This window comes from Coenobita brevimanus, chromosome 32, assembly GCF_032717465.1.
Source record: "Coenobita brevimanus isolate Jiangsu-jjx chromosome 32, ASM3271746v2, whole genome shotgun sequence".
Taxonomy (NCBI): domain Eukaryota; kingdom Metazoa; phylum Arthropoda; class Malacostraca; order Decapoda; family Coenobitidae; genus Coenobita; species Coenobita brevimanus.
Window position 1 is genome coordinate 3,382,891 of NC_136985.1, and position 25,196 is coordinate 3,408,086.

At 42.8% G+C, this 25,196-nt stretch overlaps 1 long non-coding RNA gene, 1 other non-coding gene and 1 pseudogene across 2 annotated transcripts in view; 2 read left to right on the top strand and 1 right to left on the bottom strand.

Annotated features, from left to right (window-relative positions):
• Positions 1-23,712, top strand: part of LOC145395611 (uncharacterized) — an 88,166-nt gene extending 64,454 nt beyond the window's left edge. Inside the window, exon 3 of the long non-coding RNA XR_013896642.1 lies at positions 23,543-23,712. This is a non-coding gene — a long non-coding RNA (uncharacterized LOC145395611). The remainder of the gene's footprint in view (positions 1-23,542) is intronic.
• Positions 15,601-15,725, top strand: LOC145395692 (5S ribosomal RNA; annotated as a pseudogene).
• LOC145395680 (5S ribosomal RNA) lies at positions 20,349-20,467 on the bottom strand. The gene has a single exon (XR_013896654.1). It is a non-coding gene; the product is annotated as a 5S ribosomal RNA (ribosomal RNA).
• Positions 23,713-25,196: the final 1,484 nt, after the last annotated feature.

Consider the following 25,196-nt stretch of genomic DNA (forward strand, 5'->3'; position numbering starts at 1 on the left):
ACCAATCACCTGCTGGTAAATTCAAGAATCCAGAAGCGCGTGTGATTGTCTTGTACCATTTATCAAGGCTCTAATATGCTTGCATGCGTTGACCTGGTCACCTGATGGCAGCTTTTTACACTGCTTGATCTCTAACAGCCTCCCTATTCAGTCCCTTATCCCTGAGGTCTCTCTTTGTGACCTCATCCTACGTATTTTGTGGATTGATGCTGGCAACTTTATCTCCAACTTTCATAATTCTCTCCTTCCTTACACAACTGTCATCCTCCATCCTCACAATGTGCCTGAACCATCTCGGTCCACTAATCTTCATCACAACACCAGTACATTGCCGTTCCATCTTTCCCCTCAGCTCTTCATAGTCCCAGCACCCCAGGCCTTACATTCAAGAATGCAGAACATGTCCATCTAATCATTGTTGTTTCTGTATATTTGAGCCTTCAAATATCCTATTGCTTTGCTGCCCAGGTCTTACACCATTACACTCTTATTGCATGCAGCGCACCAAAATCCCTTAGCATGGAGGGAGAGTGCTCTTAGTGTCAGGAGAGGCAACAGCTCCCTGAACTTCCTTTAATCAATTCTTAATCTAGCAACAGAGCAGGCTGCAGTCCCACCTCCATTACATATTATGTCCCCCAAATAGCAAAACTCCTCCACACACTCAAGAGACTCACCAGCAAGATTAATCCTTTGATGTCTGACAATCTCCGCATCCTCTCCTCAGTACACTGCACACACAAAATTATCATTATTTTGTATTCTACCTCTAATACCACTACATTTCTTATCCCTCCATTTGCCACAAACACTATGCAGGGAGTTACTTCCCACACCCCTGTGACAAATTGCACATGGCTACACTCTCTCTGCTTTGACAGTCCTGCCACCAGCCCAAAGCATCATCACTTTTGTTTTATCCAGTTTCACACGTTTGCACTCAATTCCATTTCTCCATTGCCTAAATCTTTCCTCTGCCTCCATTTCATTCTCTGCAGTCAATACCAAGTCGTCATCATACTACATCTCCTATTGGAGTCAGTTTCTGAACTCACGTGAGAGAGCGTCAAGCACCATGACAAACAATAAGAGGCTCAAGACCGACCCCTGATGCATGCCAACATCATGAAAAATCATCACTGAAATCTTAGTTCACTCTCACCTGGTTGCAGACACCCAAATACATAGCCATAACCACCCTAATCAGGCACTCCTCGATCACAAGCTTTCTCGTTGCCCACTTCAAGACCTCCTTACGGGCTCTGTCACCGGCCTCCTTGAAAACATCAAAAACAAAGTACAGATCCCTTTCCATCATCATCATCATCCGGACCTCCTTTCCTACCCTAGGGCAGGGTGAGGAATAGCAATGTCCAGACAGCCCAAATTTGCCCAGTCCAATGGGCCATGCTTCCATTCACTCATCATTCAAGCCCCCGGAATCCTGGTTCTATCAGATAAGCCAAAAACATTCACCACATTCTGTAGCTTTACATAAACGTATCCAATTGAGTCAATCCAGATGCTGCCATATTAATAAGGGGTGCCAAATCCCTGATCATGCACTTCTCCTCACAACATTCATCCAGCCAGCTCGATCTCGTCAGTTCCCTAGCCGTACCGACTTCCAAACCTCTCTTCCTCACACACTCATCCATCATATCTCTCCACCTTCTCCTTGGGCTATCTTGACTCCTCCCTCTTTCAAATTCGCTCAGATATACCTTTTTCACTACTCTGTTGTTATCCATTCTCTCCACACGACCATACCATGTTGGTACTCTCTCTCTTCGATTCTGGTGTCCACCAACTTCCTCATTCCACATCTTTCACAGATCACATTATTTCGTATCATATCCACCCTCTGTACTCCACATACATTCTTCAGCAGTCCCATCTCCACTGCTCGTACTCTTGATTTTTCATTTTCTTGCTACGCCATAGTCTCACATCCATATGTTAAAGTTAGCTCTAACACTCCTTCATGTAAGCCTTGTGCAGCTGCAACACTTAGGCCTCTGTTTTTTATCAAGGCCCTCATTGAACCAGCTACCTTTCTTTCTTGTGTCACTCTACTTTCAACTTCTTTTGCACGTTTTCCTCTCATTTCTATAACTGTACCCAGGTATGTGAACTCTCTCACCAATTCCAGTCGCTCTCCATTCACTGTAACATTGCACTGGGAGTCACCTTCTCTCTCAAAAACCATCACTTTACTCTTTTGTACATTTCCTCTCAAGGCATGGCACTCACAGGCATCAGCAAAACTATGCACTAGCCTACCTAGTTCATGTCTGGTACTTGCAAGCAGTACTGCATCATCAGCGTACAACAAATTTGAGATTTTCCATCTATCACCATTCATTTCCAATGCCATCCCTCTCTCCATTACTCCTGTTTTTACTTCTTTCATCACCCCATCCATATATATATTGAACAACCATGGGGACATCACAGAACCTTGTTGAAAGTGACACCGATCATGAACCATTCACTTAGGTACCTTACACCTTACACATGTGTCACTACCATCATAAAAACTTGTGACAGCATTAGCATTTTACCATCTACACCATACATGTGCAAAACTTTCCACAAGCCTTCTCTGTCCACTTTTTCATATGCTTTTTCCTGATCCATGAATGCCATAAACACCGTATGGTCCTTCTCACAAGCCTTCTTTGCTATCTGTCTCACTGCAGATATTTGATCCACACATCCTCTGCCACTCCTAAAGCCACCCTCTTCATCACTTACTAGGACTTCTGATATCTGTCTTACTTTCTCTGTAATAATTCTTCCATAGACCTTCCGTATCACACTCTGTAAACTGATGCCATGATAATTCTTGCACTCACTTCGCTCACCGTTATTTTTGTACAGGGGCATAATCACAGCCTTTTTCCACTCTGCAGGCACAGTTTCACTCATCCATGCCTTCTTACACATCTCCAACAAGCACTTCATTCCACTCTGTCCACTACACTTAAGCATCTCTGCATACACCTCAATCCCAGCTGCTTTCCCATTTTTCAGCGGCTTCACAGCACTCTTCACCTGTGCGAGTGTCATGTCTCCTGGCACTACATTCCTTCTCTGCACATCCCCAAAATCAATCATGTTTACAGCTGCTTTGCTCTCTCTATTCCCATTCATCAGGCTTTCAATATATTCTTTCCATCTGGTCCTTACTTCATCCCCATGGGTTAATAATCTACCACCTACATCCTTCACACTATCGCATTTCTTTCTGCTTTCACTTCTACATTTCCGCACCTCTCAAAAATAACTTCCTATTTTCAGCGTAGTTCGCATTCATTTTTCTTCCTAGATAATCATTTACCTCCTTCTTTTTCTTCTTCAATGGTCTCTTTATGTGCTTCTTCCTCTCAATATATTCAGTTCTTATTTCAACTGAACCCCTGTCTTTTAACCACTTTAGCCACTTCTTCCTTTTTTCCTCCACCGCTCTCTAAACCTCTTCATCCCACTAGCCGTACCTTTCCTTTTTGTTGTTACTCTTGCCACACCACACACCACTTTAGCATTCCTAATTAAGCAATCCCCATATGCAGTCCACAGGCTGTCCAGATCCATTTCATTCCATTTAACAGATTCTAACTCCTCATCTGCTTTGGTCCTGTATTCATGTGCTATTTCTTTGATCTTCAGCTTCTCAACTTTAACCCGCCCCATCCCGGAGATGTGAATTCACGTCCTCACATGATGTGCACTCATATCTCTGAGACGTAAATTAACGTGGCAGCATTGCAAGGTCCCTAATTTGCACAATTTTCAATTTAATTTGCACAATTTTCAATTTTCGCGAGTGATTTTTGGCACGTATACCCGGGACACCTTCCTCTACAAGATGCCAGGCAGGGACAATGCCTTACCCAGCATGACCTCCTCCCCCCCCTGCATGCCCTTTTCTCAGCAATTCACCTGTTATCAGTGACCTGGCCAGTAAAGCCATGTTATGCCACAGTACGAAATTCAGGGCCAGAGTGATTCCCCAATCGATGACAATGTGGAGGACAAACATTAGAGGAAGAAACAGTCAGAAATGATGATCAGGTAATGTGACAAAAAAAGGTCAGGAATGGTGATGAGTTAGTGAGTGAAACAATGCTTATAATGCCTATATTACCGTTTGAAAACCAATATACTTTCATACTACATATAAACTCGTACCAAATAAATAAATAAATACCGTTTATGAGTGGTGTGGAATAATTATCCTTCCATAGAACTCGTTTTCTTTGCAGCCAGCCTGATAGAAAACCCTGTAAGGTAAGGAGGTACTCCTACCTGGATCGAGTATTTTAAACCTCAGGTGAGCGATTTCTCTATGAATTTTTGATGTTTCTCACCAAAAGCGGATGTTTGAGCCAAAAAGAAAAAGGTCCCAAAAATGTCGGGACTGAGGCGTACCACTGCCCAGAAAACGTTGGGATGGGGGGGGGTTACGTCTTTCTCCCTGGCTGCTCCTCTCTCTCATGATCCACCTCACTCCTCTCAGCTTAATCTTGCATACCACCACCATATGATCTGACAGACCTCCACATTGTCATCTCACGTCCCTCGTATTAGCAGCCATTCCCATCATCGGTCTCTCTACGAGCACGTAATCAATCAGGCTTCTTTCGACACAGTCCCCATTCCCTCTATACCGTGTATATTTATGTGCATCTTTGTGTTTTAAATACAAGTTAAAAATGCACAACCTCCTCTCCTGACACATATCATTTAGTCGCTTCCTTTGTCATTTTCTCCTGGTACTCCATATCCTCAGGACCAGTGCCTACTCTTCCATTCATATCCCCCATTACGATCACTTTATAGCTCCTGGGCATTTCTCCCACTCCGTCATCTAGCTCATCTCAAAACCTGTCTTTCTGTCTCTCATTCCTGTCCTCACACACGGTGCATATGCTACAGTCACTGCCACTTTCACCTTCTCAGACTTGAACTTGACGTACATGCACCTCGAGCTGACACATTTGTAGTCTCTCATTCCACTCTGCCATACCTCATTCATCAACAAAACAACTCTTCCTTGCATCTTCCACGCTCATTCATTCCCCATCCTGCATATTTCGCACCCTCCCACTCTTCCACCTCACACCCTTTCATCTTCGTTTCACACAATGCCATCACGTATATCTCACACTCTTGAACACATTCACCACTTCCACGCAAATGCTCTCCTCTTTCACACCTCTCACATTCCAAATGACTATGCGAATCTGTCCATTTGGTTTTGGGCCCTGGGCAGGTATTGGGTCCTCAGAGGCCCTCTGAAATGACTGCCATGATTAAGTGATTTTGGATAGGAGAATCTGGGGGGATACTTAAACCTGCCAGAAACTCTGGTTATATGGTTACCACCCAGCGTAGTAAATGGTTTCCTGGGTACAGGAAACCATTTGGCTTGTCACTCAGTATAGAGATCATATGGCATCTCTACATCGAGTGAGTGGATGATGGATGCCCCCATCCCTTTCCTTTCCTATATATTTTCCTAATGCTGTCGAACAATAAATATGGCAATTCAGTGGTCCCTTTGCCTGGCATAAACTCAAGCTGCTTCTCACCAATATTCACTCCCTAATCATACCTTCTAAGACTCTCTCCATTACCTTGATTATTTAGTCCAAAAGTTTTATGCCTCTGTAATTTCCTCTTTCGTGGGTGTCACCCTTCCCTTGTACACATTTACAGTTAGACCCTTCAGCCAATGATCTGGGACAACACGCTTATATATATTCATATTTATCGTATCAGTAACTAACCCCACTCCTATATCTCCTGAAACCTTCAACATTTCAGCAGTCAACCCAGACACATGCCACCTTCCCCACCTGCATTATGCCCATTATCCTGCTCACTGTAGCAGATGAACGGCCAAACACTCGATCCTCTAACTCCAAACATTCCCTGCTCCAGTCAAACGTCTCATTCAGCAACAAGTTATGATGCTTTCTCCAGGCGTGTGTAATATCCTAACTGGCCACCATTACAGTTCATCTTTCTCCACACACTGCTCACCTATGCTATCCCTGTTTTCCTTCTTCATTTGATTTGCCACCTTTATTCTTACTTTGAGAATTAGGTTAGCCAGTAAACGTTTCTGAGACTCAGATTTTGCCATGTACATCTCCTTTCTTGCCCTGTGCTTGGCAGCAAAGTAGTCCTCTCTCTTACAACCCCTTTACAATTAAAAAAAAAAAAAAAAGCTTTTTTGGATTAACTGCAGCTTCTGTGAGGTCTGTCTGAAAAGAAACCAAACTTTAAATAGTGCTCCAACATTCTGTTGTATCATGGTAGCGACAGGCGTGCTGTATACTGGCGACTTTAAGCTTTAGTCTAACACTAGCAGCAGCACACTATGTCAGTCGAGGTACATGCACCTGAGTGAACATGTGTTTAGTGAACTTGACTGTTTGTTGCAGGTTGAACAATGAAGAATCTTGATGAGCAACTTTTTTATGTGAAGTTATTTAAAATTGGGAAAAACTTTTTCTCCCTACAAAATGTCACAAGAGGTGATGAAACACGCGTGTAGGGCTACATTGTGGAAATAAAAAGGCAGGCATTGCCATGGCATGGAACGTTGTCTCAGTTGCCAAAAACAGTACGTCAGAGTCGTTCAAATGTGAAGGTGATGTTGATCAACTTTTATTTATTGGCAGGGCATTGTTCTTCATGACTTTGTTCCTCATGGTCATACAGTCAATGAAGACTTTGGACGTCCTGAGGCATTTGAGGGAGGCAGTGTGAGGGAAGAGGCCTTAGGCATAGACAAACAAAACCTGGATGCCACCATGCCAATCCATCCGCTCACATGCTGCTCCTTAGTCGTGACTTTTTTGTGAAGCATGAAACGAATGATGAGGTGAAAAAGAGAGAGAATGTCCAGGTGCTTGAGGGTGCGAAAGTGGATGTATGTGGAATAACTGAAACAAAATGGAGAGGAGAAAGTGTGAGAGAATGGGAGTATGGATGGGGTATATGTGCAGTAGTAGGTGAGAATGAGAGGGCAAAGGAAGGAGTATGTATAGTTGTGAGAAAAAGATGGAAGAAGAGCATAAGACAGTATGGATCAGTTGGGTCAAGGATTGTGTGGGTAAAGTTGAAAGTTGGAATACAAATGTGGGCGATTGTGTGTGTGTATGTGCCAACGCAAGATCGTGGTAGCAGAGTGAGAGAATAGTTCTGGACAAATGTGGAAGTGTGCATGGAAAAGTTTGGAAGGAATGAGGAGTGTTTTTGATCAGTGATATGAATGGTAAAGTAGGGAATGTGAAGGTGGATGGAATAGTTGGTGAGTGGGGTGTGCCTGCTGAGATAGATGAGAATGGGAGTGCGTTAGTGGACATTTGTGCTGGGAGGGGGTTGGTGATAGCCAATACCCTCTTCAGGCATAAGATGATCCACAGGTATACATGGCGAGTATTGAGAAGGGTAGGTGGTGAACTGAATGAAAGGAAGGGAATGATTGATTATGTGTGTGTGGATGAAAGGATGCGAAGATGTGTAATGGATGTAAGAGCATATAGAGGCTGGGGGAGTGGACTTTCTGACCACTACTTGGTGGTGGCCAGAATTAGGATCCAAGTAAGATGGAGGAATAGGAGAAGGGAAAGACGAGAGGAAGGAGTAGTTGCAAGGAGAGTGGAAAGGTTACAAGAGGATGAGAAAAAAGCAGAGTATAAGAGAGAAGTGGAGGAACGATTAGGCAAATATGAATTGGAGCAGATGGGGGACATGGAAGGTCTATCTATCTATATACCTAGGCTGCTTCCCCCAAGGAAAGGGAGGTAGCCGAGACAGGACGACACACTCCCCATTTACTCATCCATTCAAACACATTCATTCACATCTTAGCCCCAAAGGGGAGAATGGACAGATCCTCACCGCACCACACCGCACAAGGGTCAAATGCGCAATGCAATCAGTGACATCCGCAGCAGGGCCCGACAGCAGAGCTGGTTTACCCCTGCCACATCATGACAGGATATTTACAGTACAGAAGAAATATGTGCAGCATGTGATGTGGTGTGAGAGAGGAAGAGAAGACGGAGGGGGGGTGCAAGGAACAGCGTGGTGGACTGAAGAGGTGAGACAGGCTGTGGCACAAAAGAAGAAAGCATACAATGAATGGATGAGAAATAGGGGCGTGGAAGAAGTTGAGAGGCGAAAGAGAGAGTTATATGCAGAAAGAAAGAGAGAGGTGAAAAGATTAGTAAGAGAGAGTAAGAAGAGCGTGGATGAGGAATTTGGAAGGAATTTGAGTGCAAAATGGAGGGACTGTAAGAAAATGTTCTGGAAAGAGGTGAAAAGAGTAAGACAGGGTGGAAGTGAGGTTAGCAGGGGAGTGAAAGATAAAAATGGTAGATTACTAGTGGAGAAGGGAGAAAAAGTGAGCAGATGGAGAGAACACTTTAAGGAATTGTTGAACATAGAGGATGGAAGTAATGCGAGTATAAGTGGCTGGGGAATGGCTGGGAGAAGGAGGGAGGTGAGAAGACAGGAAGAAGTCAGTAGGATAGAAGTTGTGGAAGCAATGAAGAAAGTGAAATTGGGGAAAGCCCCAGGAATTGATGGAGTGTGTGGTGAAATGCTGAAGCATGGGGGAGAGATAGTAGTAGAATGGATGTGGAAGATGTGCAGATTGGCCTGGGAGGAAGGTAGAATCCCGGAGGATTGGAAGTCAGGTATAATTATTCCCTTGTACAAAGGAAAAAGGGGGAAAAAAAGTGTGTGGTAATCATAGGGGCATTTGTCTTCTTAGTGTAATAGGAAAAGTGTATGGTAGGATACTTATTGACAGAGTTAGGGAAATAACAGAGGAATTAGTTGGAGAACAGAGAGGTTTTAGGAAGGGAAGTGGTTGTGTATATCAGATATTCATTCTTAGATCCCTAGTGGATAAGTTTCTAGAGAAGGGAAAGAAGTTGTATGCAGCCTTCATGGATTTGGAAAAAGCATATGACAGGATGGATAGACAAGGATTGTGGAAAGTATTAAGAATATATGGAGTAGATGGGAAGTTGTTGAATGCTGTGAAGAGTATGAATGAGGGTGCTAAGGCTGCAGTGCGTGTGGATAGTGAGCTGAGTTAATTTTTCTATTTTAAGGTTGGGTTGAAACAGGGATGTGTCATGTCTCCATGGTTGTTCAATCAGAATGTGGATGAGGTTATAAAAGAGATACAAGGTAGGGCAGTGGATGTTTGAGTGGCCCTAATGAGAGGGGGCGATGTTTGGAAACTCCCTGTACTGTTGTTTGCAGATGATAGTATGTTATTAAGTGAAGATGAAGGGGAGCTGCAAGGCATGGGGGATGAGTTTGGGAGAGTTTGTAAGAAACTGAATCTAAAGGTGAATGTAGAGAAGAGTAAAGTTATGGTCTTCGAGAGAAGTGAAGTCAGTGAATGTACAGTGAGGTTGGATGGGAAGGAAATGGAAAATATGAGTACGTTTAAGTACTTGGTATTTTTTTTATTTTTATTTTTTTTTTAATTCTGACTCTGGGCATAGGCTTCACAGCCTGCTATCATGGCCCAATAGTCCTCCTATGTACTGCACACCTCTCAATGTCACCACTTCGGCGCTAACATCCACCGTCCATATTGAATACATGCTAGGGCTGTCTCATACAGGACTGGTGTATTGGTATTAGCGGGGGTATTTTTACGACATGTCGGCGGGTCTTCTGGTAGATCAGTAAAGCCTGATTTAATGAAATTCAAATCCTTAAACTGTTCCCTGCCCCAGTGGGGATTTGAACCTGGGTCCGGTAGGAATGCAGGCCACCTCTCTACCGATTGAGCCACCGCCTCCCCCATGAGTAAGGATCGAAGTTTGGAGGGTGAAGTGCTTGAATGGGTGCAGCAGGGAAGAAAGGTTGCAGGTTCCTTGAAAGCAGTGATAATGAACAGAGAAATGAGCATGGAAGTGAAAAAATTACTGCATGACAGTATTGTGATACCAACTCTATGGAAGCAAAGCTTGGACCTTGTTGGAGGGATGAAAGTCAAGAGTGAGAGGTGTGGTCCTGAGTTATTTGAGAGGAGCATGTGGAGTCACATGGAGAGACAGACAGACGAAGATGTGAAGGAGCGTTGTGGTGTGGATGTGATAGGAAGCGTTAGGAGAAACACATTGAGGTGGTTTGGCCATGTGGAGAGTGAGAGAGTGACCAGGAGAATGTACTGTATGTGAGTGAGGTGGAGACTAAGGATGAGATGGAGGGATGGAGTGGAGAGGTATATGATGGAGGGGGGTGTGAGCTGGGAGCAGGAAATGAAATGGCGGGGGACAGGGCGACGTGGAGGCAATTTGTTTGTGGCCACCCTGTATGGGATAAAGGCGTCTGGCAGTAGATAGACAGATTTATAGATATTTTTCTTCAGTAGGAAGAAACCTAGCAAATGATTTACCAGCCTGTGCTAGTTCCCCTTTGCAATATTTAAGAGGCCAATATCAATGTTTTAATTTGTCACCCGTCTCAACTAATGAAATAATAAAGACTTGATGACAAAAATTACCAGTCCAGGATATGACAATTCATATAAAATCACTAATAAAATATTACATATATTAGGACCAAAACTCATTTATCTGTAATTAAGAAAGGGTATTTTTGCTACTGGTTTAAAATTAGCTAACATTATTACAGATCTTCAAAGGTGGTGATCCTCTCAAGGTCTCAAATTATCATCCTATTTCCATCCTACCTACATTTGGTAAAATTATAGAGTGACTAATTTATGACCATTTGTTAGCCTTCTTGAAAGAACTTAGCATCTTGATGGATGAGCAGTATGGGTTTTGAAAGGATGCCTTGCCATACGTTGACGACTAAGGAACGGACAAAGGACATTCTGAGGGTAGGAACGTGGAATGTGAGAGGAGTGAATGATGAAGTGAAATAGAGAGAGATTGTCCAGGTGCTTGAGGATGCAAAAGTGGATATATGTGGATTGACTGAAACTAAATGGAGGTGAAAGGATGAGAGAATGGGAATACGGTATAGGTATATGTGCGGGAGTCAGTGAGAATGAGAGGGCAAGAGAGGGAGTATGTCTGATGATAAGCAAGAAGTGGAAGGAGAATATAAGAGAGTATGGAACAGTGGGTGCAAGGATTGTATGGGTGAGGATGAAAGTAGGTATACAAGCATGGGCGATTGTATGTGTGTATGCTCCAACAGAGGATCGAGTGGCAAGAGTAAAAGATGAGTTTTGGGCGAGAGTAGAAGCATGTATGGACAAGTTTGAAAGGAGCGAGAGAGTGCTGTTGATTGGAGACATGAATGGCAAAGTTGGGAATGTACGAGTGGATGGAGTGGTTGGTCAGTGGGGTGTGCCAGCTGAAGTAGATGGGAATGGTAGTGGTTTGGTGGACATCTGTGCTGGTAAGGGGTTGGCAATAGCCAACACCTACTTTCGTCATAAGATGATCCACCGGTATACATGGAGAGTAATGAGGAGGATGGATGGTGAACTTGTTGAATGAAAGGCAATGATAGACTACGTGTGTGTGGATGAGCGAATGAGAAGACAAGTGTTGGATGCAAGGGTGTGGAGAGGGTGGGGGAACGAAGTCTCGGACCATCACTTAGTGATGGCCAAGGTAGAGCTGCAAAGAAAGTGGTTGAGGAGACGAAGGGGAAGACAGGAGGAAGCAGCTCCTGTGAGAAGAGTGGAGAAATTGCAAGATAGTGAGAAAAGGACAGAGTATAAGAGCATAGTGGAAGAAAGATTGGGAAGGTATGAGCTAGAGCAGATGGAAGGGGTGGAAGAAGTATGTAAGATATTCACGGAAGAGATAAGCGCAGCGTGTGAGGCGGTTTGTGGAGTGAGGAGGAGATGCAAGGGTGTGCAAGGGACAGCATGGTGGAATGATGAGGTGAAACAAGCTGTGGAACAAAAGAAGAAGGCATATGGTGAATGGTTGGCGAGTAGAGGTAGGGGAGAAGATGAGAGAGAGAAGAGAGAGGTATATGTGAGCAGGAGAAGGGAGGTTAAGAGACTGGTGAAGGAGAGTAAGAAGAAAGTGGATGAAGAGTTTGGGAGGAATCTGAGTGTGAAATGGAGGGAGAGTAAGAAATTGTTTTGGAAGGAGGTAAAGAAAGTAAGGCAGTGTGAAAGGGGAAATAGTAGGGGAGTGAAAGATAGGAATAATAGATTGTTGGTGGAGAAGAGAGAGAAATTGAGGAGATGGAAGGAGCACTTTGAGGATTTGTTGAATGTTGAGAGTGAGAGCAGTGTGAGTATAAGTGGTTGGGGAATGGCTGGGAGAAGAAGAGATGAGAGGAGGGAGGAAGAGATCAGTAGGTCGGAAGTAGTGGAAGCGATGAAGAAGATTAAGCTGGGAAAGGCCCCAGGAATTGATGGAGTGTGTGGTGAAATGCTTAGGTATGGGGGTGAGATTGTTGTGGAGTGGATATGTAAGTTGAGTAGATTGGCTTGGGAAGAGGGAAGGGTTCCAGAGGACTGGAAATCAGGTATAATTGTTCCTCTGTACAAAGGAAAAGGGGAGAGAGAAGTATGTGGTAACCATAGGGGTATTTGCCTTCTTAGTGTGACTGGTAAAATATATGGTAGAATACTCATTGATAGGGTTAGGCATATGACAGAGGAGCTAGTTGGAGAAGAACAAGGGGGATTTAGGAAGGGAAAAGGGTGTGTAGATCAGATATTTGTTCTAAGATGTTTAGTGGAGGAGTATCTAGAGAAGGGAAGGAAAGTGTATGCTGCCTTCATGGACTTGGAGAAAGCTTATGACAGAATAGATAGGCAAGGTATGTGGAAGGCATTAAGAATATATGGAGTGGAGGGGAAATTGTTGAGTGCTGTGAAGAGTATGTACGAGGGAGCTAGGGTTATGGTGCGAGTGGATGGTGAGCTGAGTGAGTTCTTTGATCTCAATGTGGGACTGAAACAGGGGTGTGTAATGTCTCCATGGCTGTTTAATATATATATGGATGGGGTTGTAAAGGAGGTACAAGGTAGGGCAGTGGATGTGGGGGTGGCCCTAATGAATGAGGGTGAGATTTGGAAGCTTCCGGTGTTGCTGTTTGCTGATGATACAGTATTGTTGAGTGAAGATGAATGGGAGTTGCAAGGTTTGGTGAATGAATTTGGGACAGTGTGTAGGAGGAGGAAACTGAAAGTTAATATAAACAAAAGTAAAGTTATGGTGTTTGAGAGGAATGAAGTCGCAGAGTGTGCAGTGAGGTTGGATGGTGAGGATATGGAGAATGTGAGTGCATTCAAGTACTTGGGTAGTGTGATGAGTAAGGATGGAACTTTGGGGGATGAAGTACGTGAAAGGGTACAGCAGGGAAGAAAGGTTGTTGGTACACTGAAAGCAGTGATGAGAAATAGGGAGGTGAGTATGGAAGTTAAGAAGTCACTGCATGATGGTATTGTGATCCCTACCCTGACGTATGGAAGCGAGGCGTGGACATTGCAAGAGGGGAACAAGTCAAGAGTGAGAGCAGTGGAAATGAGTTACTTGAGAGGAGCATGTGGAGTGACGTGGAGGGACAGGTTGACGAATGAAGAAGTGAAGGAACGTTGTGGGGTAGATGTGGATGTGGTTGAAAAGATTAGGAGAAATACACTGAGGTGGTTTGGACATGTGGAGAGAATGGAGAATGAAAGACTGACTAAGAGGGTGTATGTAGGTGAGGTGGAGGGAGGGAGAGGGAGGGGTAGACCGAGGATGAGGTGGAGGGATGGAGTTGAGAGGTATATGAGGGAGGGGGGGGTGAGTTGGGGGGAGGGGAGTCAAATGGTGGGTGACAGAGTGACTTGGAGGCGTTTTGTCTGCGGCCACCCTTTGCGGGATTAGGGCGTCGGGCTATAGATAGATAGATAGATGTTGTCCAGTCTGCTGATAGAGGTCAGTTCACTATTGGGGTGTTTCTAGATCTAAGAAAAGTATTTGATACAATTGATCATATAATTTTAATGAATAAACTCTTCTTTTATGGGGTCAAGGATACTGCATATAAATGGTTTGAAAGTCATTTGTCAAATCGTCTACAATATATGGAATTCAGCAGAGTGAAGTCAAATTTGGAAGGTAATTCAGTAGGTGTACCACAAGGTTCGAATCTTGGCCCAGTACTGTTTTCTATATATATTAATGATATGGTAAATGGTTCTACACTGCTCGAGTTTGTATTATTTGTGGATGATGCAAATATTTACTGTTCAGATTCAAACTTAAAAATACTCACTGATTGTATTGATGACAAACTCTTGAAAATATGACAGTGGTTATTAATAAATATACTGTCTCTTAATATAAGACACATTACATTATATATGCTGGTAACAAATATATTGAAAATGACACCAATATTATGTTAGGTAATGAAAAAATTCAAAGATGTAATTCTACAAAATTTCTAGGAGTTTATGTTGATGATCAGAACATATCAAGTACATAAAAGAAAATAATCAAAATCTGTCGACATTATATACAAAATAAATATCTACTTCCCAAAGGAGCATTACTGTGTCTGTAGCCTATAATAGTTTGATTTATCCGTATTTGCAATATTGTAATGCTATATGGAGTTCAGCCATAAAAATAAACTTACAACCAATTTTCTTACTACAAAAGAAAGCCATCAGAATTATATCCAAAGTAGGATTTTTAGATCACACAACTCCTTTACACATTTTAAAGAGTTACACATTTTAAAGCTTCATGAAGTTTATTACATTGAGGCACTTAAACTTGGTAATGTACAGAATGAACATTTTTATAAAACTGACAATATACACAGTCACAACACTAGGAATAAATACCTTCTTAGACCCCACAAAACAAATACTAACCTCAGTAAAAGATTCATAACTTACTCTGGAAGTATTCTGTGGAATAGGTTGCTGGAAGACATTAAGGTAGCTGATAACCTTTTGACATTTAAGCGGAAATGCAAACATTTTTTACTGTCAGGACTAGCTTATCAATGCCCACTATGTAAGGCTCAGTAATTCTGTGAAATCTAAATAATATACAGAACACTGTTGCTAAATTTCCTAAATGTAGTATCAAGGAGCCCATAAAAAAATGAAAACATTTCATGGGCTCAGCCTTGTTATATGTATTACGTTGGTATGTCTGAATATATTGTACAGTATTGTGTTTGAGGCCAAATATAGTTATTATTATATTATTATTGTTATCATTTTATCTTTTGTAATCATTCATAGGTTTTTTACGTCTCTTTGGTTTTACTTTTATTTGGTATTGTAAACCTTAGTATGTCTGTTTTACAGTGGAACCTTCGAAGTTTTACCACCCACCGTAATGACCTTCGTTATCTACTTTCAGTTCACTGTCCTTCCTTAGTCTGTTTACAAGAACCCCCTCTGTTTTCCCCTCCAGTACCTATACCTGACTATTGTTTCTTGTTTTCTCCTGCGTCTCTTCCTGTTTCAGCTATCTTGGTCCACTACAGAGTTCCTCTTGAAAATCTATCTCTTCATATCATTGTTCCATGTCTTTTTATTCGTGTTTTTCCTGGATGTTGAATTATGGTGGTTTCCGTTTATTTCTGTTCCTCCCAGCCTATTGATTTTCCTGCCGTTGAGTACACCGCTTCCCGTCCGATCAGCGAAGTTAAGCAACGTTGGGTCTGGTTAGTACAAACTTGGATGGGTGACCGCCTGGGAACACCAGATGCTGTTGGCATAACGTTCTCCCTACGTGTCAAGTGGGGTTGGTGGAGGATAAGTGACCCTCCCTGTAAAACAATTAACTCGAAGCCCTTGGTCACCCCGTTTGGGATACATGGCGTCTGGCAATGAATGAATGAAATCTCTTTTACTGTCCCAGTTACCCACCGCAGTTTTTTTGCTGGGGGATTTTAACTGCCATCATGCTTTATGGGGGAATGCTGTTACTAATCCTAATGGCCGCTGCTTTGAGCCTTTTGTTCTAAGTAATGATTTGTCTTTATTGAATACGGGAGCTTTGGTGCATTTCAGTGTTAGACCTTGTACTTTCTCTGGTCTGGATCACCTTTTGTTCCCTTTTTTTTTTTTTTTCGATTTTCATTGGTCTGTTCTTTCTGATGCTGTAGATAGAGATCATTTTCCTATCAAACTTACCCGTATTTCATATTGTCCCTTACTCAGACATCCTCAGTGGTGTTTCCTGAAGGCTGATTGGCCGTCTTTTACATCTTTAATGGTTCCTTCTGTACCCCATTCTTTTTCTGTTGTTTTATATATGCTCACCTTTTTTAGTGTTTTAGTTCTGCAGCTTTGACTGCGATTCCTAGTTGTTCCGTCCTTTTACTTCTAAATGTGTTCCTTGGTGGGATTCTGATTGTACTGTGGCACTCCATGTTTAATGCACACGTTGGAAATCATACCTACGTAAATGCAACACCCTGGATGAACAGAGTGCGTTTCTATTGTTTAAAAAGGCCCTTGCTTTTCTTTGTAAGACTGTTAAATGGGCTAAATGCCATAGCTGGAGATTATACGTTTCCATTCTTACTGCCATTTTGCCCATTGCTTCCGTCTGGAAATGTATACTCAAAATAGCTGGTATGCATCTTCCCATGCCTTCCCCAGTCCTCCATTTGGAGATGTTTATCTAGTTGTTAATGGCTTAGGTCTTCATTTTAGTAATGTTAGTAGTGGCTCTCATCTCTCGCCTGAATTCCATGCCCTTGTGAATTTATGCCTGTTGTCTTCCGGCTGTTGTCTTGTCCATTGTATAATGCACCTTTCATGCTCCATGGACATTTATTGTCTTACCCTCTTCGCCTTTGTAAGAATACTTGCAATTGTCCTGACGGCTTGACTATAATATGCTCCGTCACCTCCCCCCCCCCCCCAGGCCCTGGCTTTATTATTAGCTGTTTATAATTGTATCCGGACTGATGGTGTTTTTACTCCCTCTTTTCGTACTGCCATCATTCTCCCATTTTTTAAGCTGGGAAAGCTAGACAATGCTTCTCAATATTATTGCCCCATTGGTCTTACTAGTTGTCTCTGCAAACTGTTCAAGTGTGTTATAAATCTGTCTTATGTGGCTTCTAGAATCCAAACAGCTTTTGTCATCTTAACAGTTTGGTTTTCGAAAAGCTTGCGGTACCTTAAATCCCCTCCGAAATCTAGAGTCTTAAATCTGCTTAGCCTTTGCCACTCAGCAATCTGTTGTTGCAGTGTTCTTTGACCTTGAGAAAGCTTATGACACAACCTGGCGCTACCATATTTTACACACAGTTCTCGCAGTATTGATGGTAACCGTGGTGTTTTTTTTAAAGAATTTTGTTTTTGTTAAAGAATTTTCTTTCAGCTCATTTCTTCAGGGTCTGTGTTCAGCACACTTATTTGGATCCATTCCCACAATATGAAGGTGTTCAGCAAGGCAGCGTTCATAGCACTATTCCCTTTTTATTGGCTATTAATGGGATTGTTTCTTGTCTCCCAGTTGGTGTTTGCTCTTCTTTATATGTAGGTGACTTTGCAATGGATGCATCAAACTCTTATATCTCTGCCCATGGTGCTCTTATTCAACGTGCACTTTCCGCTGCCTCAGAATGGGCTACTTCACGTGGTTTCTGGTTCTCTTCTCTTAAGTCTCATGCTATTACTTTTACTCACTCTCGTCTTATTTCTCAACTGCCTCGTTTTCTCTATGGCTTTCCTCTCCTGTACAAAACCTCTGCTTCTTTTCTTGGTCCTTTTTGACTTTTGTCTTACTTGGAAGGATCATAATGCCACCTTCAGAATTTCAGCCTTGCAACACCTCTGTCTCTTACAAACTTTGTTTCATGTGTCATGGGGTGCAGATTGAACCACTCTCGCTCGCCTCCATATTGTTCTCAATCTCTCCAAACTTGATTACGGTTGCTAAGTTTATTCTTCCGCTTCAGACACCTTCCTCCAACAACTTGATTCTGTGCATCATCACGGTTTGTGTCTGGCTCTTGGCGCTTTTAAATCTTCCCCAGTTGAGTCACTGTGCTGAAACAAGAATTCCTTCACTTTTCTGCTGTCATGCTTTGCTTTCTCTTTGTAACTATGCTAAGTTGCTTTGTTTTCCTAATACCCCTTCTCTACTTCCTTCCAGTCCTGACTTAGACACATTTTCCTCACATCCTAGGATCAAGCCATCTTTTGCAGTTCGAGCTTGTACTCCCCTCTCGCACTCCACCCTTACTGTTATAATGTTTTTTCTTTCCGCACATGTCTTTTTCCCCTTGGCTACTTCCACGACCCCAGGTTTGTCCTTCCATTTTCCCTTATTCCAGGTCCAATTCTTCTTTATTCATTCTCCGTTCCCAGTTCTCCGACCATCTCTCCTGCCATTCTTCTGTAGTCCCTATATACACTGATGGTTCAAAAACTCCTGCTGGTGTTGGGTTCGCATTTCTCTTTCTTGACACCTTTTATTTCTGCTTGTCACCATTTAGTCCTTTGTATCTTGGAATGGTTGTTCTGTATCTCTTCTCGTCGTAAAATAGTCCATTTCTTTTGGGCCTCAGGACATGTGGGCAGCGTGAGCAATGAACTTGCTGATCAGATGGCTCACACGGCTGTTGCAAGAGATGCCTCTTTTTCATTCCTCATTCCAGTCTGATTTTCTTCCTGCCCTATCTTCCTTCCTTCAACACCGGTGGCAGTCTTGTTGGGAATCTATCTTCATCATCAACATCAAATCCTATGTTGCCCCAAGAGGAGCGTAGGATTTCGGGGCTAGGCAAGTTAGTCCTGACATTTAAGATGAGAGTGATCAGTCTCACTCATCCCTGAGTGGCATTACATGAGCAATCAACCCCAACAACCCCTTGGATATAAACCTGCACTGCTTCAATCCGAGTGGAGTGCCATAATTACCCACTAAACCACCAGGCGCCTAAATTTGGTTGTATGGTTACCACCCAGTGTAGTAAATGGTTTCCTGGTGTACAGGAAACCATTTGGCTTGTCACTCAATGTAGAGTCAACCACAGGCAGAAGGAAGAGGAAAGAATGAAAGAAAGATAGAAGAGGGAATGTAAAGTCACTCGTAGGCAGAAGGATGGAGAAATAATGAAGGAAAATAAGACAGAAGAGGATGGAAGGTAAGAAGGATGGAGCTAATAATAAACTCTGTTGTTCAACCATTTATTTCTCCCTGGTTGACCCTTTGCCACCATAATAGGAGGTGGGAGACTCCTTTAGCTTGTCTGATAATTGATCATGCTAGACTTACCCACTCTTATTTGATGTCTTGTGACTGCTCTCACCTCTGTTCTCATTGCAATACCATCCTCTCCATACCATATTTTCCTTGATTGTCTTCTTTACGAACTACTGTGATGAATTTCTTTTCCTTTCTTGTCTCACCTCCAACGTCCCCCCCTTATTGCAGACTTCCTCTGAGAATCACTATTTTTCCTTCCATAATATCATGCCCTTCCTTACCTCTGTTGGACTTCTTTCCGACATCTAATTCCATTCCATACTTCAGTAACCCCATCTGTAATATGATATACTTTCCATTGACCCATTACTTTCAGCAGGCCACGTCTGTGCTCCCAGCACACCCACCATACACAACTTGTAGCCAATGATCCAGCTATGTGCTGGATTTTGGAACTAGGTACTTATTGTTCTTCTTTTTCTGAACACAACACATTACATATTGTGCCATGACATGTCTATAACTATTACAAATTGTGTTATGACATATTAGTGCCTATATAACAGTTATGCCAAACTGTCGTGCTCACGATCTATCTTTGCATTACAATCTCCACAGTGTACAGGAGTATGTTACATGACCATTTATTAATTTGTCAAAAAGTTAAATATTGATACAAATAGATGGTATTTGTTAAAAATGAACATAATTGTAGGAACATAGTAACATCGTAGCAACATAATTTTAACTTAAATTTATATATTCATTCATTCATCATCTAATCCAGTGTTGCCTCATGAGGAGCACCCAAACACCCAAATAAACAAATAGTGAACATAGTAAGTCTCTTTGGAAATGAAAGCATTTTGGTCTTTGCATTATGTGAGGAGGAAGAGATTTCATTATTTTTGGATTCTGGTTCACCAGTGAATTTAATAATGAAAGATGAGTTAGAAAGAAGTTTTAGATATAGAAGAAAAGTGACATTTTTGGAAAACTCAGACTTAAATTTATACACAGTGGATAGGAAAGAAATACCAGTTCATTCATTCATCCATTGCCAGACACCATGTATCCCAAACAGGGTGGCCAAGGGCTTAGAGTTAATTGTTTTACAGGGAGGGGCACTAATCCTCCACCAACCCCACTTGACACGTAGGGAGAACGTTATGCCAACAGCATCTGGTGTTCCCAGGCGGTCACCCATCCAAGTACTAACCAGACCCAACGTTGCTTAACTTCGCTGATCGGACGGGAAGCGGTGTACTCAACGTGGTATACCAGTTAATGGTATGATTGAGTTAACCTGCTGACTCCTGTTGATGTGTATATACGTCCGAACGTTTTGTCACTGTGACTCCCATTGATGTATATAAACATGCTGCAATTGCAAGGTCTGTCATTTGCACGCCCACATACCCACGCACACACACGCAGACACTCACACACACACACACACACACACACACACACACACACTGCAACCACATGAAACCACACCCCCCCACTCCCCACCCCAAACACACACACACACACCCACACATACACACAGTCTCCTTCTCTATACTCACGTATACATAATTTCTCTCTCTCTCTCTCTCTCTCTCTCTCTCTCACACACACATACACACACACACACACACACACACACACACACACACACACACACACACACACACACACACACACACAAACCAATTAACCTTACCAAATGAATATGAGATTAACTAGGAGAGTGATGTGGGTGAGGTGGTGGAGGTGAGAGGACGGGGAAGACCGAGGATGAGATGGAGGGGTGAAGTAGAGAGGCATATGAGAGAAGGGGGTGTAAGCTGGGGGGAGGGCAGCGAAATGGCCGGGGACAGGGCTACATGGAGGTGATTTGTTTGTGGCCACCACTTATGGGATTAAGGCGACTGGCTAGAGAGAGAGAGAGAGAGAGAGACGCCAAAAGATCTGTGTGTATCAGAGTTCATAATTAAAATATTCACGTCTATCTATCAATTTATCTATCTGTAAACTTACCTAAATCTACCAGACCAAAACCAATCTACGTTTACTGATTACCCCTACCCTACCCTACCCTACACTACCCTACCCTACCCTACCCTACACTACCCTACCCTACCCTACCCTACCCTACACTACCCTACCCTACCCTACCCTACCCTACCCTACCCTACCCTACACTACCCTACCTTACCCTAACCTACCCTACCCTACCTTACCCTAACCTACCCTACCCTACCGTACCCTGTCCTACACTACCCTACCCTACACTACCCTACCCAACCATACCCTACCCTTCCCTACCCTACCCTACCCTGTCCTACACTACCCTACCCTTCCCTACCCAGCCATACCCTACCCTACCCTACCCTAACCTACCGTACCCTGTCCTACACTACTCTACCCTACACTACCCTACCCAACCATACCCTACCCTTCCCTACCCTACCCTACCCTGTCCTACACTACCCTACCCTTCCCTACCCAGCCATACCCTACCCTACCCTACCCTAAACTACCCTACCTTACCCTATCCTACAGTACCCCACCCTGCCCTACCCCAAGGTCTAGTGACGTCATGCAGCACCTGAGCCCACCACTCCAGCAGGGTTAAGATTTATGCCCCAGGGTGAAACGTCCAATAGATCGGGGTCTCATTTACTACGTGCAACCTGGGGGTGGGATAGGTAGAATAGGACTGACAAACAACAGCTTGCAAACTACATCCGTTTTTCGTTACTACACACACACACACACACACACACACACGCTGCAATGGAGGAGGATGGAGTTGACACTGGACAGGGAAGAGGTTGGCACTGGCACTGGCACAGGAAGAGGTTGGCACTGGCATTGGAACAGGAAGAAGTTGGCACTGGCACTGGAACAGGAAGAAATTGGCACTGGCACTGGAACAGGAAGAAGTTGGCACTGGCACTGCCACAGTAAGAGGTTGGCACTGGCACTGGCACAGGAAGAGGTTGGCACTGGTAGAGCAGAATGATGACACTGGTAGGGGAAGAGGTTGGCACACAAGGAAGAATGGGTTGGCAGTGTGGGAGGCAGTGGTTGCTGCTGTAGTGCAAGTAAGATACTGGAGGCACCATCTACCAGGCTTAAAATCTGTGGCCCAGGATGACGAGCCTGGCATTGAAAACACAAAAGTGCAAATATCTCGACAACAGTGCATTTTATAGCAAAACTGAGCGACATCTGCGGCCGTTTAATCAATCTACCCCATTTTTTACTACTCTATCCCTTGAGCTGGGTCTCATCACGATACCTTTAAGGGGAAATGGGTAAAAATGGGTCACTTTTTTATATGTGGCATTTCAAAGAAAACCAAACGAGGTATTTTGCCCAAAATGAAACGGGTAATAGATGTGGGTTTTATTTGAGAATGGTATCCAAGATATTTCCTTTAAATACTGGGGTTCGATAGGTATAATAGGGAGAAAAAAATCGACGGGAGTTTCACTCCTCTTTTCAGGCAGTTTCCTCCATCTGACCGCGTTTCTTCATGGATTTTCACTAGAAAACCGATATAGGAAATCTTGTGATACCCATGGATAGGAGTTGTTTGTCACCCTATTCTACCCATCCCACTCCAGGTTATTCGTAGTAAATCAGACCCAGATTTATTGAAGGTTTCACTCTGGGACAAATATCTCATTTTTTTTCCTTTAAAATGCCTTTTCACCAAATGGACCTAATTACCTATTTACCTACAAGGGGTGTGCCTTAATCACAAAATTTCCTATTTCTTTTTTCGAGTTAAAATCCATAAAGAAACGAGGTTAGATGGAAGAAAATGTCTGATACGGGGCATGAATCACCAGTAGACTATTTCTCGCTTCTTTTTTTTTTTTTTCTATATATTATACCTATCGAACCCCAGTGTTTACAAGGAAAATCTTAGGTACCATTTTCAGATAAAATCCACATCTATTACCCGTCTCACTTTGGGCTAAATACCTCTTTTGGTTTCCTCCAAAATGCCACATTTAAAAAGTGACCCATTTTTACCCATTTCCCTGTGAAGGTATGGTGATGAGATCTAGCTCACGGGATAGAGCAGTAAAAAATGGGGTAGGTTGATTAGATGGCCGTCACCGTCGCTCAGTTTTGCTCTAAAATGCACCGTTTTCGAGATATTTGCACTTCTCTGTTCTCAGTGCTATGCTACTGGAGGCGCCATCTACCAGGCTTAAAATCTGTGGCCCAGGAGGACGATTATTAACCCAATGATTCCTCGACCACATTTTAAATTTTATTCTTAATACCTCAAGACGATTTTATTTAACATACTAAAGATCTGTGGCAGTGAAGGTTAACTAATATTAATCCATTCGCAGGGATGACGAGCGATCAGTAACAGGAGCAGCCAACAGAGAGCTATGTGATTTTTTACTGCAGTGTGTCACCATATCCCACCCCACACCACCACACATCCCCGCCAGTCCCTCTTTACTCACCAGTCTTCGAAACGACCTAGCATTATCTTTCCGTAGCTAATATGTGTAGATGTTGATACAAATAAATGTGAAATACAATTATGTCTGAGTTTCTCTCCTAACCCGAGCGTGTCATCAAATAAATAACTATTTACTTGTGTAATTACCCTCTTTTGATATTAACAGGCTGAAATATTAGCCGTAAATAACAAGTATAATTAGATAAGGATCCTGTGAAAATGCTCTGAGTACATATTGGGTTAACTAAGGACACCAGAATTTCAGGACAAACCAAAGAAAAGCCAGCGAACTCAGACATGACCAACAGCACCCCACATGGCCTCCCTAACATTGGAGTACTGGATATGTTGGTACTCCACTATCTGTGTTAGTCATGAAGGCTCAGTGGTACCCTTAAGACAAGTTACTATATGAAAATCTGGTTGGAAACCTTTGAAAGCTCTGAACTGCATTGATATCGAGAGCTGAAATAATGCTCAAAATGTCGTCTATTGCATTGAAAGAAATTGATCAAGTGAGACACTGCCCAGATGCCGTAACTGTACCGGACAGCGCTAGCCTGAAGATTCCACTGTATTCGTCAATTAAAACTGGAATGCTGATCCCTCAAACTAATAATTGTACTACTACTACTACTACTACTACTACTAATGATGATGATGATGGTGAAAATAATAATAATAAATTCCCAGCCCAAAAGCAGTCAAGATACAGAGGGATCCCAGCACCTACATCACTCCAAAATCTCCTTACCTAAAGGCTCGTGGCCAATGAAGTGCAATGTTTTCGCACAATAGGACAAAATCAGCTCACGTTTAAGAACACTGTACGTACAATGAATAAAATGTTAGTTTATGGAATACAGGAGTCTGCCACAACTCTCCATTCGGGGAAAAAATGGTTAAAGGGAAAAAATCCAGGCAGAGGAGAACGGGAGAAAGCTGTGGTATCAGACTGTTGGGGGCACTATCGATGTTTTCACTGCCTTTTTCTCTCATATAGAAAATGAAACTAAAGCTTTATTAATCCCCAAATACGCATATCATTGTTAACTGACTTGATCTGGTACGAGTATGGCTGAAAACAAAATGTGTTATGAGAAAAACGACCAGAAAAAATAATCGTTTTTTCTACAATTACAGCCAACGGAGAAGGCCCGATGAAGCTATGTGTTTGGCCAGGTTTATATATCTGTCTATCAGTCTGTCTCCCTGTCTGCCTGCCTATCTGTCTGCCTTTGTCTGCCTGCCTGTCTGTTAGCAAGATTATCAGAAAAAATCAGCAGATTATCCTATTTTTTTATTTAGATTTTGAATAAGCCATTCCGAACAAGCCCTTACAATCTGGGGAACGTTGTTGTTGGAAGCCAAACAGGAAGAGTCGGAGGACAGTGACTAATTTTTCGCAGTTACCCATCCATTTCACTGCTTTTCTCTGAACAGAAAGACCACCCCAACTTAGTCTGTGGCGTCACAAAAGGTGCGCGGGGAAGTCATTTAAGCAGATCATCTCTATCATTATTCTTTGAATTAGG